We start from the raw sequence: 19,970 nt of genomic DNA on the forward strand, positions 1-19,970 counted from the left end.
ACTGAATTTGCAAGAATGTAAAGATGTAAAAAACAAGGTGTTTTTTTTTTGTGGGGGAGTGGGAAGATGGGATTTTTGCTGTTATTTAAAACAACTTAGGGGCTGGGTGGGAAAGAGGATCCACCATTCAGAAAAGCAGGCAAGAAGTTGGAGCTGCTTTGCTTTTCTCTTGCAGTATTGCAATAAATGTGACTGAACAAAAGATTCTTTTTTAAGAAACAAAAATGAAGATACTTCCCATAGACCTGCACATATCATATTTTGCATTGAGAGTCCTGGCACTTAAATTACCTGAATGCACAATTTTTTTTTCCATACTACAACCTGCTCAGGGAAAGCTGGAAGCCTTTTTGTTTCTTTAGAAAAAATTATGAAGATACTTCCCACAGACCTGCACATACCATATTTTGCATTGGATTGGTTGGCACAAATGTGCAAAAACTACCAAGTCCAGCCTTGGAGGACAGAAACTGCATCAATCTCCCCCTGCCCTGCCTAAAGACATTTTTTTTTAAAGGCAGTGTGGGGGGCAAAAACAAAAGCTGGGGGGAAGGAAACTAAAATTGGTGGGACCATAAAATTGAAAAAGTTGAAGAAAATGAAGATGTAAAAATATTATGGGACTTCTGACTACAAACAGACAAACATTTGCCACACAATACACCAGATATAACTGTAGTCGAGAAGAAAGAAAAACAAGTTTAAATAATCGACATAGCAATACCAGGGGATAGCAGAATAGAAGAAAAAGAAATAGAAAAAATCACAAAATACAAAGATCTACAAATTGAAATTGAAAGGCTGTGGCAGAAGAAGACCAAAATAATCCCAGTGGTAATTGGCGCCCTCGGTGCAATTCCAAAACAACTTTAAGAGCACCTGAACACCATGGGGGCCACAGAAATCACCATCAGCCAATTACAAAAAGTAACATTACTGGGAACAGCCTATATTCTGCGACAATATTTATAATAACAAGAAGAACAATATTGATAATAAAATTCTGACATCCCAGGTCCTTGGGAAGGACTCGATGTCTGGATAAAACAAACCAGTCAATAACACCTGCCTGTGTAAACAAGAAATAATATAATTCTACTCCACACAGGGCTTCACATGAGACACCAACCAGTTTGCTTCTGTCACATGAGATTCACACACTAAACCTCCTGGCCGTGGCACTTAAAGAGTGTTGGGCGATTCACATGTTAGGGACCAGTACTAACAGTACCGGCACCAGATGAAACATTATGCTGATGCCACCCATAGTTTTAAGGGCCATCGTTTTAAAGTTGGGGATCTGGTTATATTGCTAACAATGCTGCAGGTGACAAACTTCAGCCAACATACAGAAATGTACTCTATGTTATTCATTGGAGCAAATCAGATTCTTCCTTTGAACTTGTCAACACTCCAGATGGCAGTATTTTGATTAGAAATGTCAAACATCTCAACCAAAATGTGATGATTTAGCAGTCTCTAGTAATTCAGATCTGCAGGCTCCTGTGACGCAGGACACTGTGGGACTCTCTGAGAACAGTGACAGCAGAACAGTGGATGAAACTGATACTCATGATGTAGAACCTACTCCAGAGAAGACTATGAGAAGTGAACAAGTCATTAAAAGACCTTCTAGATTTAAGGATATAGTTATGTAGCTATTGGCAGCATGTTAGAAAGAGGTGTTATCTTTCAAAAATGTTTTTAAAGATGGACAGTGTTTACGGTTTATGTTTGTTTAATCTAACAAAGGGAGGGATGTAGTGTAGCTGCCCAGAGGCGTATCTAGGGAAAACAGCGCCTAGGGCAAGCACTGAAATTGCTCCCCCTGTCCAAACTTCTGACACCCATCTTTCAGATAACTTGACCATAATATCAGCTGAAAAATACAAGTCAAATTGCATTTTGACTCATTAATCTTTTAATATTTCAAAAACTATTTAGCAGCAGACGTAGCCAGACCAAAAATGCTGGAAAACTACAAATTTCAGTATGCTGGGGCTCATGAAATACCCAAATACTATGTGGAGGTGTACTTGGAAAACTAAACAGAAGTGCCTGTCTAATTCTCTACTATGCACTGTAGCATCTTGATTACATAAGTTTTAAAAATAAAAATAAATGCAGAATTTGACTTTTCCCAGATACTCTGAAAATAATTAAAGGCTATGCAGAGTAAACTGTGTCACTGCTTGGAATATATTCTAGTATTTCAGAAAGACAGTTAAAATAAGAGAAAGAGAGCAAGAAACTCACAGTGCGCCTTAATACTTAGGATTTCACACTGATTCAAAGACAAACTCACCATATGATTAAGACATCACATTTAACTCACTTATCACAAGAAGCAAAGTAAGAGCAAATGAATACAATCCTAGCTCATAAGCTTCAGCTCAGTATTCACAAGCCCTGATTCTCTGTACATAGTGCCAAACTGAATATGTGTGCAGTGTCTTTAAAAAAAAAATTTTTTTAAAGATACTGCACACATATTAAAAAAAAGACACTGCACACATTACTTGTAGCCCCTTAATTTACTTGTAGCTCTTATTTTCTCCCACAGTCTAGATCGTGAGATGGAATTCAAGGCAAATCGTAGCTCTATGAAAGCAGCATAAAGCAAATGAGGATCCTTCTCACAGAGATGTTGCAAATTTAAACAATTCTCCATGGTAGATCTACCAGCCCTAAACCCAGCCTGTTCCTCTGCCAAGATTGCTTCCTTGTCCATCAGTCCCTTAGCTTCCAATAGAGATGTCTTGTTACTTACTAATAATACTAAGGAGACTAAAAGGCCTATAATTGGATGGATCACCTTTTTGTCCTTTTTAAAAAATAGGCACAATAACTGCCAGCCCCCAAACCTGAGCGACGTGCCCCGTCCAATCTATCACAGTAAATAGAGTGGCTAAAACAGGTGTCCACCAATCAATATTATTTTTAATCAGCTCTGGGGGAATGCAATCAATTCCAGAGGCCTTATTATTATTTATTGTTAATAAATAATAAACCTTGCATGAGTCCTCTGCAACATGTAAGAGTGCCAAGGCAAATCTCGCCCACTGCATGTCCCCAGCATTTGGATTCAGTTTGTGGACCTGGAGGTTCTCTCCAGCCACTGAGGAGCCCCTCCTCCTTGCTGAATGTGTCCAACTCCTCTTCAAACCCATCCAAGTGAGCGGTCATCACTACTTCTAGAGGCAGTGAGTTCCACAGGTTTATTGGCTTTCTTTTGTGTATTCTGAACAGAAACAGAGTCTCAATGACGATTGGAACATAGAGGAATTGCCTAGAGAAGGGACTTCAGCATGGGATTAGGGGTGGAACAGAACAGGGATGACTCCCCTCTGGTGCTTTGACACTTGGAGCTACATCCCTTAGACAAGGAGTGAATTCAAACCAGAGCCAGCGTGACCACTAACTGATCCGATGACCTCACAGACAGCCACAGAATTCTGCCATCATGGTTTTCCTTGGAGACTGGCAAGGATTCTTCCAGAAGCTCAATTTGCAGCCATCTAGGGAAGGGACAGCAACTGGCATCAGTCGGCTATCTTGGGAAGATCCCCAACTTCTTCTCAGTTCGCTGTCAGGATGGGTGGCTGTTGTTCCTGGGCCATCTGCAGGTAGGTCTCCGGCACGGAGGGACCAATGAACTCTAACAGCTGCCTGGGCTTGGCTTTGAAAGATGCCCTCCCCTTCTTTCAGCCTGTCTGGGAAGGGAGAATGGGTAGTCTCCCATTCATATGCCTTAACTAGGGTGGATCCTGCTTAGCAAAGGGGCAAGTCATGCTTGCTACCACAAGACCAGCTCTCCTCCTCTTTAGTTTGCACCTCTTAGATCTGTGAAGCTGCAGCGACCGGGAACTACTGGCTGGTCTCTGTGGGCCCACTTGGGGGTGTGCGGAGAAATTCTGCCCACCAGCTCCACAAGCGCCCCCCTCTAAGCACCCCCCTGTTATTTCCAAGAATCTCGCCTCACCTTTTCTCCTCTCCTCTTCTCCTAGGTCCCGGCACTCAGGAGAGGAACCCAAGTGAGTGGCTCTTTTTTTCTGCCCTGGACTTCACTTCATCCTTTGGGCTCTGGTGTGGCCAGCTGGAGGGAGGGGTGTGTCAATGTGTGTTTGTGTGTGTAGTGTGTGTATGGCCAGCTGGAGGGATGGGGGGGTGTTCAGACAGAGCCCCAAATCTAGCATCATGGCATATATTGCCTGAATAGCGGGGTGTCCCCATCTTCCTCCCACGTTCAGAATGGCAATAACTGCGCGGCTGAATCCGATGCTGATTTCTGCAAGTGTCTTCCTCATCTCCATCACCTTGAGCAGGCTGCCTCCTCTTGAGCAGCCTTCCTCCTCTTATTCAGAATTAAAAACACAAAGCTGCATGTTGGGGGCGGGGGGCACAGCAGGCCTGGTCATTACTGGGAACCCACCCACTTTCCTGTATTTGCTCCTAAGGTTGTTTCTCCTCCTCTCTGCAGGGATGAAGATGAAGAGGAGGCACAGATGGGTAAGTGGATGGCCAGAGAGCCTGCTTCTCCCCAGGACTCCTCAGACCCCCAGGGAAGGTCTCCTTGGCCAACTCTCTCTCGGACAATGGAGGGAGAGGGGCAGGCATCCCTCTGGTGGGGGCACGGCAGGAAGGCAGGTCCAGCAAGCCACCTCTGTCCTCTGATGCTGGCATTTGAGGCAGCCAGAAGCCTTGGAGGAGACCAGGGGAGGCGGCTAAGCGAATCACGTCTGGATACCCTCCATTCCAGGAGGAGATGGGGAAAGGGCTGTGGCAGCAGGCAGGCAGGCACGCAGGGTGACCCTGCCCTAAAGGGGGGGGGGGCACTTCTGAAGAAGACCTCCGAGAACCATTTGCCCACAGCCAACCCCAATCTATCTTCCAGGGTTTTTTCTCCCTGCCTCATTGAAGAAGAAGAAGCCAAAGCTTGCTGGTGGCTTGTTTCCAAAGCATCCCTTCCTTTGGACAATTACATGGGTCAAGATGGAATGAGAGGATCACCCCCAGAGAAGGGCAACATTTCCAGGCCAATGAGCTCTGAGCTCAAGCTGGAGAGAGTCTTTCTTCCTCTGACCCCGGTTGTCTGCCTCTAGGAGCTGGGCCTGAATTCCTTATATCCCAGCAGGCTTCCTGCTGATGGTTTCCTGGCCGGTTTTCAATGAGCCCCCGTCTGTCCATCTACACTTGGCCAAGAGGCTGTAAATGTCGAGTGCACATGAAGCATAAGCTCAGACTATGTACCAGGCTATGTACCAGCTGATTAAGCAAAGCAGAAAGGGGAGGCCATTTCTCGCAGGGTGATGGGCCATCCACATGTCCTGATTCCTGCTCTCTTTCCTTTCTTTCAGGTCCTTCTGTCCTTCCTGATACACAGGAAGAAAAAACCAGTGGAGGCATCTCTTTCAGGACCCTTTCCAGGGTATTGCAGCTCCTCTGACATTTCAGGAGAACTGGAAGAGGAAATTGTATTGCCAGAAGCCCTCCCAGTGCCCTCCATCCCCTCTGAAAATCCGGAGGCAGAAGAACATCAGGAGGCAAACTTACTGCCTGGACCCTGGCCTGTTCCTTCCAACACCTCCAACACACCAGGAGACCCACCAAAGGAGGAAACACCACTTCGAGGACCTCTACCCAGGGCTAGCTGTCCCAGCCGATACTATAGGAGGAGGCGGAGAGGTGGGAGGTTGGCTGCCAGGACCCTGTCCAGGGGCTTCCATCCACTGGTTACTCTGGTGGAAGAGCCAGAGAACGAGACCTCCGTAGCCTCTGGGCCAGGACCTCAGGCAGGGCTTTTCTTCCCCACACCGGAGCCTCCCTTGGCTGCCCAGGATAATCCTCAGGGAGTCTTAATCCTCAGTGCAGGGCAAGTCAAATACATCCAGCAGCGTAAGTATAGCAGCTCCTCACCGCCCTTTAGCATAGACACCCTTTGGCCCACAGATCCGCTGGAGCTTGAATAGCCAGCCCGGGTGATGGACCAGGCCCTGCCCTTTGGGCAAGGCGCCAGAAACCAGCCTGGTCATCACATACCATGTTAGGTCCTTTTTGCTCTCTTTATTACAGAACTCAAGCTTCGCCGCATTGCTTCACCCTCCTTCCTTTTCATCTGGGGCCTCGCCCACCAAGGCCCCAACACGTGGACAGGGTTCTGCTGCCTACAGAGTTTCTTACAGTACTATGGATCCCAGGAGTCTGTGCAGCAAAGACAGGAAGAGGCAGCAGAGATTCGGAAGTACCAGCACAAACAGAGAATAAGAGACAGGGGACCAGGTCTCATGATCCGTGAGACCCGGTTTGGGGCTGTGAGCGGGAACGGAGCCCTGGGCAGCCGGATCGGCCACCCACACGATTGCCGGCTCCTAGATGGAGCAGGCGGGGGCTGGGGAGCTCGGGGGCCATATGGCCCCCGGAAGCCCCAGTATGCCCTGTGTGAGTGCGCAGGGCATACTGGGGAGACCCACAAGCTGGGAAGCAGCTTTTCGCCTCCTGGTCAGGGGTCTACTCATGAGTAGCTGTGCCACGGAGCTGCACCACGGCTAGTCACGAGCAGATAGCCTGGGTTTGTGGAGTGCTCGCTCCGCAAACCTGGGCTAAGGGGCGGACTACAGGAGCAGGTTAGCTGCTCCAGAACCACCAGGCTCGGCTGTGAGCCCGGTGGTTCTGACGATCAGCAAAAATCGGGCTAGCGGAGGCTAGCCCAATTTTTGCTGATCGTCAGAATAGCCCCAGGGTCTAGTAGGAAACAAAAGGCTTAGTAAAAATTAAAAGTTGTTATAATATAGACCTTAATATAATTTACAACTCTGGAGCTATTTGTTAAATATTAAACAAGAGAGTACACAACATATTCCACCATGGATCCGAATTGTTTTTGATAAATTTAAAGTGATATATATATATATATATATATATATATATATATATATATATATATATAAAGGTAGACTACCCTTGGCCAAATATAGGTCATCTGCATGTGAAAAACAGTTTCAAACTGCTGAATCTGTTATTTCTTAATGGGTCTGAGTGAAATTTGATGAGGTGGTTGTCCGAACGGGTTCACACCACCCTGGGTACAAGGAAGGCACTTGGATCCTGATCCTCAGAGTAAAAAGTTGAGGGTTTACTTGTCACCCTGGTCCTGCTCCTTGGGCTTGGCGGTCTCATTGTCAGCCTCTCACCAGAGGTCTCCTTCCACCACACTCTCCTGCTGCCCACTTATCCCTGGCCAGCTCCCGTTTAAAGACCTCCTCACATGATCCTCATCTCCAACCCCGCTGAAATAACGTATAACTTCGCATCTCCAACCCCCCAGAATAATTTCTGAATAAGTCCCCGCCTTCCTTTATTATCCCTGTATTCCCTTTACGTAAGTCACCTGTGGTTAGCCCTTCCCCTGATCTTCCTCCTCTCCTGCTCGGACCCTGCCCTTTATCCTGAGGTGCGTTGCTGACATCACTACAATGCATCTCAAACTCTGCCCTCTTGTTGGGCCTCCTCTCTACAGGAGCCTCCTGGCTGCTTGTGCTGCCTTCGGCCTCCTTGCTCACATTAGGAGGCTCTGACGTGGTTCCAACTTCCAGGCCACCACCCACCTCTGGTGCTCTGTTGGCCCCTGGAGTCATTGACACAGCTGCTCTGGTAAGGCCGGCAGGGGTACATGCTGGACAGTGGTGTTACCTATTTTTTGCATTCCCAGTTTCAGGTAAATTGAATGGGTGGTTTGGACTTTATGACCAATAGAATGCCAGGGCTTATTATTGTGATATGTCATTTTTACACCTCACCTTAATTATACAGGGTCTAATGTACCTGGATAATAAGACAATGACAAGGAACAGAAGAAAGTAGGGCACTGAGAAACCACAGTACACATAAGGATATATGAACTCATAATAACTCAGTTTTAATTTGTCTGTGAATGGAATACTATGCGAGGCAGTTTATATTAACCCAGATTAGCAGCAGCGCAAGAAATAAAGCCACAAAATACAATAAACATATCTTAAATACAGACTACCCACTATCTTTCCTCCTTAGTACAACTCATCTCAGATATTTTAGCACATCCTGTTTCAGAGTGGCAGTTATACATTGAACAAGAGAGCTGTAAGACTGGCTGCTAAATACCCACTATTATGCAGTTCTGTCTCAAATGTCCCCAAACCCTGATTTATTTTTATTTCTCTTAGGGTGGCAGGGATCTATCACGCCAAGTAGAAATCAGTCTTGGGAAACCTGAAAAACACAATCTGTGAAAGAACATGAGTGCTGCTGTGAAAAACGTCCAGAAAATGTTTAATCTCTGTAACATATTTCTGGTTTTCTAAGATGGTGTGACTAGGAAGTACAAAAACACCCAACCTTTTATTTACCCCACACAGATAGTATATGACAAACTGTCATGTAGCACATAGGATGGAGAAAGCCACTCTAATTAGGATATGCAGAAGGCTTTTAACAATTCTGTTCATATTGCAAACAACAGAGTAATAATGGGAAATCAAAATCTGAAGTTATACACCTGCCTTGACCTGAATATTGGGGAAAGTGGAAATATTACACATTGAACTTATCTATTTTTTTAATTATATCATTTCTATTCCATCTTTTATTTAATTGCCAAAAGGCATCTTACAATGGAAAATACAAGCTTATAACTAAAATAACAAATAAAAACAGCAGATAAATCAATAGAGTCAGTAATCAAATGCCCTAATAAAGGTAGCATTAAAAGCAATTAAAAGAACCTCTGGTGCCATTAAAAGCAAGAGAAAATGGTGAAAATTTGCCTAGCACCTAAAAGGAAGCAACAAAAGTACCATCTTAAAATGCCTGGGAAGTACCATAATTTGGGTGCTACTACTGAGAAGGCTCTCTCTCTGGAGCCATTAGCCTAATCTTTAAAGCTGTGATACCTGGAGAAGTCTTTAAAGAAGATCTTTGTCAAATCTTTGACAAAGATCTTTGAGCGGGATAGAAATATGGTCCTTTAGATACCTCAGTCTGGTGATTTCGTACTTTAAATGTCAAATACAGCCTAGAATTGAGTTTGTACAGAATTGAGCCTCCTAGTCTTTTAATGACTTTTTGTTGCAGTAGTCACCTGTCCCAGTGAATAGACTGGCCATGGCATTCTGTACTAGTTGAAGATGCTCTACCCAAACACCTGCATCTTATACGCATGACACTAATCTAGTCTGGAGTTCCATAATTGACTAGTAAGGGTGCCTCCACACAGTGGAGGCTCTTCCCTTAGGGCAGGGTAGGCAACGCCCACTCCGCCAAAAGGTCAAAAATGTCCCAAAAAACTAATAAAAATGGTCCAAAACTAATAATAATTGTCAGCCATTTTGTCTTCTGCCGCCATTTTAGGTCTGACTGACTCAGTCACTGCAGCCCTGTACTTCCCTGCCTGTAGCTTGCAAGCCTGCAGTGTTGACATCTAGAGGGCACTGGTAGTAAAATTCCTTAAACACCTATAAGAGCACACAAAACAGTTTCAAATAACAGAGTTCATAAGGCAGAAGCCAATTCCAAGGCTTGCCTTTATTTTCTAAAAATTGGGGGAATTCCAAACGCCCTACAGGAAGACTTCACACTGATTGACAGCTCTGACCAGGAATCAGTGTGGCTGGGGACAGTCTTTGTTGTCTAGCCTTCCAAAGGAAGAGAGCGGCAATCACCATTTTGTAAACAACAGTGTGAGTGATTGTTCACTCTTGGACAGTGTGCTGTGTGAGCTTGCTTGAGAGAAGAGACACCAAAGCCAGTGTTGTTCATTTTTGTTTATTTAGCCTCAAATTATGTAGGTTTCCCCCCGGTGGCTGCTCTGGTTTCCCCGCCTCCCTCCCCCCCCCACACTTTTGTTGGTATTCTGACGGGCCTGTTCTGGTTGTGCTCAAGTTACTAGCAAGCCAATCAATTTGCAAACAAACCCTATGTCCCTAAACCTTTGCACAATTTACTGAATTTAGATTCATGCAGAGAATATCTTTCCTTTTTCTTTGTTCTTTTTTCCTTCTGCGTTTTAGACAGCCTGAGGAGGGTGGGGGGAATGGGTTCATGCCTGTTTTTCAACAAGCACATGGCTTAATAAATAATCAGATTTCTGCTGTGCGGCCCCATTGCAAGCGCAGGGCGGACTCTCTGTCGCTTCTAATTGTTGCCGCCTGCTGCCGCAGAGGTTTGGTCCCCTGGAATTCTACATTTTTTTCCAGTTGCTTACTGGAATTCCAGTCCAAGCACGATGAGCAGTGGCAGGAAAAAGAGAGTAAGAGCAGGACAGAAAGGCCGAAGAGGAATATGGGAAAGATTCATAAGCAACATACAAATCACAGCAGTTGAGAAAGGAGAGTTCTGGGACTTTGTGAGGGGAGTATGACTAGGTGGCAGCGGCGGCGCTGCTGTGGGCGGGCAGCCAATGCAGGCAGCCCAATCCTGGCTTGAAGTAGCCGCAGCCGCAGCCCACTTCTCCTCTTGGTCCTCTTGGCGGGCAGGGTGGCTGGACGTGAGCTGGGCATTGCCCCCGTCTCCCTTCCGGAGATGTCGCTCGCGGGCTCTCCTAGGCCAAGGGGTAGCCACCAAAATGTTTCCAAGCCCGGGCACTGGGCACGAGGTGAAGCAGGGAGGGAGGGGGCCCCAGCCTGGCTCCTCCCGCCAAATGAGCCCAAGCATGAAAGGCAAGAACCTCACCCATTTGTTAACGAGGCATACTAGAGAAATAAATCGGGTAGGCAAAGCCCCCTCCCTGGGCCCTTGCATTGCTGCTGCTGCTGCTTTTCTGTGGAATGCCAGGGCCATTATCAGCTATTTGTCTGCTCTCCTGGGGAGGTGTGCAGGGCTGGGATTGCAGCACTGCCTAGTGAAAAAGTGAACGGGGCTTACCAATGCGCTCGCTGTGTGTGCCGAGGTGGCTGGAATCAGCTGGCTTGGAAATGAAGCCCCCCCACCCCCGCTGGAGCCCCTGCTGCTGCTTCTGTCTCTCAACTGGCCCCTTGACACTCGAATGCCCCAATAATGCATTGGAAAGAGAAGTCCCCAGCCCCACCCCAGTTGTTTCTTGGGAAGGAAACTGTGCCTCTCTGACCGGTATCTGCAGACAAATATTTATCAAGTCGTTTTCGGGCAGGTGCACTAAGCTTTTAATAATTAACTAGGGGCTCCTGCTGAGGACACTAAATTTAGTGTCTTTATTAAACTGGCGAGCAGGGAGTGGAATTTCTGTTTTGGATTTTTTTGGCATTCTGATCTTGATCAGAGTTTTTGCTTTGGGTAGTAGCTGACAAATGGCCCAGATTATGAGCGGGGGAGAAAGGCTGCTATGGATCCTGTTGATTGTCCTTTAGCTAACAAGAAGGTTCTCAAATGGCGGGGGGGGGTCCCCAGGTGTCGCTGGCCCACAGCTCCCATCATTGGCCATTGGGACTAATGACAATGATGGGAGCTGTACTCCAGCGATATCTGAGAACACCAAATAATTGCTTATTTATAGAAAACGGTCTTTGAATGCTGGAAAGGACTTTGGTGGGATTTTGCATGTGTGTGTGGGGAGAAATGGCAAAAAAGACCCCAAAAGTTAACTCACTTCCTAGGTTAAACTGGCTACTTGACAAAACTGTCTGTCTGTAACTCTACTCAAGTGAAAAATGCAGCTATGAATATAATTAACCATCTGTCTAGAGAGCATTTGGAAAATGCTCTGTGCATTTTTATTTTTTACTTTTAGTTTGGCAACTTAATATCTCCACTGCTTGTACTCTTTGTGCTGCACAAGAAAAGCATATTTGGCTTATGCTGGTAACATCTTCTGGGAGTGTTGGTTTCTGGGGGTGGGGGAATAAGCCTAAATTTATTAGCTGTGCTAATTACAGCGGATGTGATTATAATATATTAAACTAGTGCATACGCAAAGGCATGTGTGAAACAGGATGCTAGACTAGATAGACCTTGGGCCTTTTCTGGCAGGGCTGTTCTTATGTTCCTTTCCAGTACCATCCTGAAATGTACTGAAAAAGTACTGACATATTAAATGACAGAGCAGCATTTTCTGCATTGGTAATGACCTCTACAATGGTTTTGTTCATGTTCAGATTTCCTGCAAAGAGATAGAAGATGAACACTGTAGAAGAGCTGTTGAAAGTTTCATTCTCCAGGCTCCCTTTGTAAGAAAAACTTCAAGTCAAAGAGATGAGACCTGATAGGCCTGTTTTGATGCTGCAACAGCACTCATGGGACAGAGGGAAAAGATATACAAGAAAGCTCTGTAGAGACTGGTAGGAGAGGAAGGAATAGCTATGCAGATGCACAGTGAGGAATGCATTGTTCTGCTTCCCTTGCTTGCTTTCTGGGGGTGAGGCGACATGGCCCTGTAAAGGATACAGAGACCTGAAACATCTCCATGAGAATCTGAAGAAGCATGAGGCATGCAGGAGTCATCTTGACAATGCTGTGCATCTTGCAATGCTGTGCAAACATTGCGGAGCAATTGGACGAAGGCTACTATCTGGCTGCAAGAAAGCATAATCAAGAAGTGGAGAACAACAGGTACATCCTCTCCAAAATAATTGACTGTCTATGCTTCTGTGGTACTTTCGAACTGGCGCTTTGTGGACACGATGAGAGTGAGGACTCGGCGAATCCAGGTGTTCAGAGGACTGATTAATCTTGTGGCATCCATCAACTCGGCAATGCAACTTCACCTGCAGAGTGCAATAGTATTTAGAGGTCTGTCGAAGACTGTTCAGAATGAACTGCTGGATTGTATGTTGACAGTGGCAAAGGATCACATTAAAGAAGAGCTGAAAAGAACTCAGTTTGTGGCAATCGAAGCAGATGACACGACAGATATCTCCAACCACTGCAAGCAGGTGCTAATTTTTTGTTACATAGATGCCAACAGCTTGGTGGTAGAACACTTCTATGGCTTCATACAGTTGCAAGACTGCCAGAGGTCATCTGAGGGGGCTCTGCTCCGGGTGCCAACAATGAGGGAGGCTAGGTTGTCGTGCGCTCGGGAGAGGGCCTTCTCTGTTGCTGCCCCCAGACTGTGGAATGCTCTCCTGGTGGGTATCCGCTCCTCAGTCTCCATCACAGTTTTTAGAAAGGATGTCAAATTGTGGCTTTTTACCCAGGCTTTTATATGATTGTCTCCACTGCTGCTTCTTGTATTTTGTCCTTTTTTTTAATGCTAGTGTTTTAATTTAATTTTTTTAAAATCAGATTTGTTTTTATGTTTTTTAGCTCAATAATTTAATGTGTCTTTTTTATAATCTTGTTTTTAAATTTCATTGTGACCTGCCTTGGGATTTTCTTAATAAAAGGCGGGGTATAAGTTTAACAATAATACCTACATACATACATACTGAAACCATCACCACGGCCTTGCTTCAGCAACTGAATAATCTGTTCCCTGAGGTGACTGATAAGCAGAAAGTCATTGGTCAGAATTATGATGGGGCTAGCATCATGCGAGGGGAACACGGAGGCATGCAGAAGAGGGTCCGTGATGTCTTTCCAAATGCCCACTACGTCCATTGCTATGCCCATCAACTTAACATGGTCATGCAGCAAGCAGTATCACAGATGAAGGAAGTGAAGGTTTTCTTTTCAGACCTTTCAGGGATTCCGGCATTCTTCTCAAGCAGAGAAGAGGCACGATTGGAGGTTTGTTTGCTGAGATACCTTCTCAAAGAAAGCTGCCCAGAGGGAAATTCATAGAAAGTATGGTTCACATCGCCATGGAAGTTTGTGTCATAATTGTTGCACACGCAAAAGAACGTTTTGAATTCACCAAGCATCTGGCCAGTGCAACACTTGTAGATGGAAATTTGTTTCCAACACACAAACTAAGTTTTCCATAGAACGAAATCGATGAAGCCATTGAAGCCTGCCCAGTGCTGGATAAGGACAGACTGAAGACGAAACTTTCAGTATTGTATGGAAGGCAAGAATTTTACACTTCAAGAACTGTATCCACACTGCTGCATAAGAGAACAATCTGGAAAAAACACTGGAGGAAGCTGTGAAGCTGCTACGAATCCTGGTCACCATGCCGATGACAACAGCAGAGGCAGAGCATTCATTCTCAGTGTTGAATAGAATAACGACTTTCCTGCAAAACAGAATGACAGAGGAAAGACTATGGCAATGCTGTCTATCGAGAAATGAATGATAGCAGAAATCCTGGATTTCAAAAATCGGACAATGGATTTGTTCGCCACACAAAAAGACCATCGTGCCAACCTCCTCTACAAAAAATAAGAGGCAGCAGAATTGCAAGCAACTCCTGGGACAGCAGAAGGAGAGAGTCCTCAGAAACCGAGGTGAGTAGCATTCCAGCAGAGTGGTGAGCTGGGAGTGCCCTGCCTTGCTCTGCTGGACTGACCTTGCCTCTTCTCCCTCCTCTCCTCCTGGACTCCAGGGCAGGTCCAGCAGCCACTTTGGAGCCACGCAGGAAACACCTCTCCTGACGGGCCAAGAGAAAGTGTGAGTCCTCAGAAGCCAAAGTGAGTAGTATTCTAGTGCTGTCATAGCTTTGCCCCGCTTAACTTTCTTTCTCTTTTCTTTTCAAGCAATAAAAGGATTTAATGGAGGACTGGGGTGGCTATTGAGGGGATACGGAGGCCACACACTTCTCACCACTGGAATAAGAGCAAGTATCATACAGAACCCATGCAGGCTGCACATTTCCTCTCACGGTAGGAGCAAGAGGATTGCATGATGGTATGGGGGGATTGAATCCTTGCATAGTACTTCTTGACCCCCTTTTCCCCTTGTAGCCTCCAAATGCAGCAGGCAAGAAGAAGAAGTGGATTTAATGGAGGACTGGGGTGGCTATGAGGGGAGGCGGACGCCACACACTTCTAATCTCTGAAACAAGAGCAGAACTTCAGGAACCATAGTAAGAAACGTTTCAGGGCTTATATTGCGCTCTCTCTCTCTCTCTCTCTCTCTCTCTCTCTCTCTCTCTCTAGCAATGCCCCACTTGCAGCTCCAACCACATAGTAGGTTTTGCCCACTTTGGCTCCGCCCCTCCACTGCCCACTTTGGCCCCACCCACCACATGCCCTGCCTGGTGCCCACCCAAGCCCAGGAGTTACCAGCCGCCACTGCTTCCACATAAAAGCTCTTTAATGCTGCTGATGCATTGCTCTACAGATCGAACAGCAGTTTTACTTACAGCGCTTATTACTATGCTTCATCTTAATTAACATCTCACAATCCCATTCCTATGGCAGAGGCCAAAGTGGTTGATATTGCTGAGTCATGATTATAGCTTGATGGCAAGGTATGACTCTTGGGTGGCAGCAGTCCAACTTTAATTCTCCAACCCAGTTTCCCTCATTCACCCTGATTTTCCACGTTGGAAATAGCAGCACTAGCCTGACCTCCCCTCCCCTCCATCAGCTGCACACCTTTGCTGCTTTTTAAAAATCACTCCTGCCTACTTTCTCCCTCTTCAATGCTAATTCAGGGGTGCTGGGGCTTCACAGACCACAAATCAGTAGCAATTTACCAGTCCACACCGGACAGGCTTGTGCCTTAATAACAATCAAAGACAGTAAAGCCACAATTCAGGCAACAGAAAAGACAAGAAGATGCTGACAGGAATAAGAATGGAAGTACTGTCATCTGATCTTTATAAAATGTGAGTGAATGAAGGATAGTAATTCCAGACCAAACAGCTAGTGTGGAACAAAGACTTGGATTGAAACGTAACCTGCACATTTGAAACTTGTGGGGCTGAACTCAGTTAATCTTTTTACTTTATCAATGTATATATTTCTCTAAGGCACACCCGTCGCTAATCCCATGCATGGCAGCCCTTGCAAGAGTTCGTGAGTGAGCTGCCAGCAGGGGGAGAGGAAAGCGGTGGCACCAGCAAACAGGCAGGAGAAACAGGAAACAAAACAGTGGGGGAGAAAACAGCAGTGACAGGTGGGTGGAGGAAGAAAATGGCGGCTGCAAGCAGGGAAAGAAAACAGCAATGGTGGGTGGGCAAAACTAGAGGCACAGATGCTCTGCACCCAGCCCTGCTAGTAATGCATTATTTGACTTAAGTGATCTTGTAAAGTCTTTGTTAATAACTGGACAGTTCTTTACTGTAGACCAACCATCATCATTTGTTGGGGGTCACAATTCTCAGGGCAACGGGAGAAGGGAGAATGTACTGTATTTTTGAATACTTGTTCCAGATTGTTTTGAAACTCCCAAAGGCATCCGTGCATTCTTAAAACATGACATATATTTTATTCCTTTTCTTACAACGACAAAGTCTAGAAATACTTCCCAAAAATAAAAACTTTCTTATGTGTTTGAAACATTTGGGATTCTTAGAGAACAGTTATAGGATCTGCCCTACTACTACTACTACTACTACTACTACTACAACTACAATATTTATATACAGTATTGTTTTTCAGAAAAAAGTTCTAAGAAGAATAGTGCACATAGCAAAAGGTATGAGAAACTGTTCCCCTGTCTCAAAAGGGCTCACAATCTATACCAAGAAACACAGACCAAAAAGTTCCACATTAGCAAATGATAAACAGAAAAATCTGTCAGGGTGATCCCAAGTATGATTACTCAGAGACCCGTAGCCAGGGAGAACAAGGGCAGGCTTTGTCCTGCATGAGACATCACCGAAGGGTGAGAGGAGTGTGCCAGGCGAGAATGTGTACTTTATCCCAGCTGGGCCTTTCACCCAACCAAGGGAACCCTATGGTCCTAGGCTGTTGCTAGGCCAAGGATTATTCTGATGAATAAAAAATGAAGAAGATGAAGGATTATTTTCTCCCCTAGTATCCCTGCTGGTACTATAACAGGAAGCAGCGATATAGGAAGATGCTGAAAGGCATCATCTCATACTGCATGGGAGGAGGCAATGGTAAACCCCTCCTGTATTCTACCAATGGAAACCACAGGGCTTTGTGGGAGCCAGGAGTAAAAATCGACTTGACGGCACACTTTACCTTTTTATCTCTTTTATTGCTCATAACAAAGAATAACAAAAGCAAAACATAGTCATTGATATAAAGTCAAGGCACACACCTGAGTTGAGGTCTTCAGTTGCAAGGTATAGTAGCAAGTAAGCAAATGGAACAAAAGTACAAAAGGCAAGTCTCAGAATAAAATGCTCTCTGCCCCTGAGGGCCTGTTAAACAGCTTTCCAAGTTGACTTCTCCGTTTCCAGTCCACATTAGTAACCACTCAGATCTTTCCCCTTCTGCCCTGAGAACACCATCCAGGCCTCTGATAAACAGTTGCATGAGCATTTTCTCCCCTCCCAATTGAAAACAAGCCAGAAGCCAATGGTTTCATTCTCATGCTCCAAGCTCAGCCTTGTTTTGACTAAGGCCGAAGGCCATGCACAGAGTGCACAACATGTGCTTCTGCTGTCCTGCTGTTCTCAGCAAAAATAGGGCTGTCAATAAACAGCACAAAATGATCTTTCCTGCATCGAAATGACTCTGCTCAGGCCCTTTTCCAATTTAAGATCAGACACCCACCGATAACTGGGTGCTAGCCATAACAGCCTGCCCCACCCAAATTGTCTACAAACAAATAATTCTTAAATAACAGAATATTGCTTGCACTTTGGGCTGATGTTACTTAGCACTTAGCCCACCTACTTTTTTTTGCATTCTCCTTAAAACTTTTAAGCTGGCTATGGGTCTGATTATTTAGAAGCAAATGCTTCTAAATAATTATATTAATTATGTCACAGGCATATTGTAATTCCTTACAAGTGTGCATAGAATTTCAGCCTTAATGTCTGAGAGATGTCATTTGTCTAGCCCAATAAGTTCTTTTGTTTAAGGACTATATGTAGCAGAATGTGAGCTGTCTGCGTTGTTTTCAGAACAAACACCAGTGCATGGTTTAGGACAACTTTACTTGTGAGACAAGCGCTTACAGGTCAGTACAGAACTTGCTCACACACAGAGAGAGGAACTGGAAGGAGAGTAGAGTCTCCCAGCCAGCCCAACCCCTACAGAGGAAACTATAGTGCCCCCTCTGGCTTCACAGTAGATTACATGCAAACTACACAGCAAGTTAGGCTGCAGCTGTTGCATATCCCAACACTCTACCTATCTGAATTTGTCATAAGAATTTATTTAAAAATAATATTGATGCTTACTCTGGGTGGCAGAGTAGGAGTGGACTAAAGACAATGGACAAGAACCAGCACAGGCTGGGTTGAAACAAGCTATCACTTTATTGCTCACAGTTTTAAATGTTGGTCTTGTGCAAGCAGGGACACTCCAGTGCCTTCACTGGACCCCTTCACTGGCCTCCCTGCTAGTGAACACAGGGATGAAGGATAGCTTAATACATATCTACCAACATGTCCCTATTTTCCCTTTCAGGTGAATGGGAAAATAGGGACACAGCAGGTATGCTGGGGTCATGCAAGGTGCTGTCTCCTTTCTTACCAACCAATTTATTCAACTAATTTATTTATTTAGTATATTTGTACACTGTCCCAAACTTGTCTCAGGGTAGTTTAGGTTCCTGCCCATCCAGTTGTGACAAAAAGCAAACCAAGAAAATAAACCAAGTGGAAAACAATCATGCAAATAGATGTCATTTGCTATGACGAAGGCAAAGAACCAAACCAAAAACAGCCAATCAGGAAGTCCTGTAAAATATTTCCTAGCCCTGCCACTTGACTGGCAGCTGAAAAGGATCCACTGCAGAGGAGCCAACCAAATATAGAGTAAACAATACTGTTGGGTAGGTTAGGACCAGAGGAAGTTTGCCCTGATTGAATCAGCCCAAACAAATCAACAATGACCTGAGTGATGGAGGGTAAGTCTCAAAGCAATGTTACATGTCAGCTATGGTTCCCAAATTTAGTGGGACCCACTTCAGAATAAGCATGCCGAGGACTGAATTGTACCAATGCACACCTAAGTACTCTTACTTGGGGTTGCAAGTAGCAGCCAATGCAACATAATTCTCAATAAACATGCATAACATTGGTCTATAACAATTGAGTAGCTTCCATGTATGGTAGAATGAGGTAGCAGCAACCTGAGGTGATAATGTGATTGTATATGTGTAAGAGATACAATGTGTGAATGCTCTTGCTCATTAACATCTCCCAGATCAAGGAGACAGGTTCTAGCTCAGTCCTCAACTTGTTGTGCTAGCTTCTGATGTTCAGGGAGTTCTTGCATGGGAGTAATTCTAAAATGAGATTTAGTAGTCCAAAGTGGAACAGACCATCTCTCAGCTCAAAACCCAACCACCTCAGTCTGCTGTATGCATACATTAGTATAGTGGAACTGTGCAATGGAATTACCTAAGGACCAAACTGGATGTAACAGCAGCTGTTCTGTGAGTTTAAAGATTATACTGTCCTAATGATGTAGAAAGAGGGGATAGGAAGCCTGATTTTTAAAACAAAAGGGCTATTTGGATGAGGAGTGCAAAGCTCTCCCACGTCTTCTGCTTACCTCTCAAGCGCTTTTCTGCCAACAGGGGATCCAGTACAGGAGAACTCGATATTCACAGATACTGTGTCTGCGGATTTGCGTATCTGCAGTCAGGTAATAGACACCCAACCTCAGTACACGCAGGAAGAATCCTGCAAAAAAGAGGTTAAACTCATGTATCCATGGGTCGGGGATGGCCAGAAATGACCTCGGAGGTCATTTCTGACCATCATTATGGCTTGTTTTGTGCAAAAAAGTGGGGGGTTTGATTTTTTGCTAACTGACCCGGGGTGTTGTAGAACTGCTGGGGACCCACAGAGCATGGCAGGGCACTTTACCATGCTTTTTTCATGGTTCTTGGACATTTTTGGCCATTCCACACACACATACACCCCTTAAGAACATAACCCCCAGATTTATTGTCCTGGTCAAATTGAAACAAAGTGTAGTTCATTGCATGCTAAAGCGATTGTACTAAGCCTAGAATCCCTAATGTCTGCAGGAAAAGTTCAATCAAAG

General features: G+C 45.1%; 1 long non-coding RNA gene across 2 annotated transcripts; it reads left to right on the forward strand.

Moving 5' to 3' along the window:
• Positions 1 to 13,115: 13,115 nt before the first annotated feature.
• Positions 13,116 to 16,451, forward strand: LOC128344955 (uncharacterized). Of its 2 annotated transcripts, XR_008316140.1 has the most exons (4): positions 13,116 to 14,333; positions 14,432 to 14,496; positions 14,583 to 14,708; positions 14,790 to 16,451. It is a non-coding gene; the product is annotated as an uncharacterized LOC128344955 (long non-coding RNA). The 2 variants fall into 2 exon arrangements; XR_008316139.1 differs by having other exon boundaries at positions 14,583 to 16,451.
• The last annotated feature ends 3,519 nt before the right edge of the window (positions 16,452 to 19,970 follow it).

This window comes from Hemicordylus capensis, chromosome 1 (genome assembly GCF_027244095.1).
Source record: "Hemicordylus capensis ecotype Gifberg chromosome 1, rHemCap1.1.pri, whole genome shotgun sequence".
Taxonomy (NCBI): Eukaryota; Metazoa; Chordata; class Lepidosauria; order Squamata; family Cordylidae; genus Hemicordylus; species Hemicordylus capensis.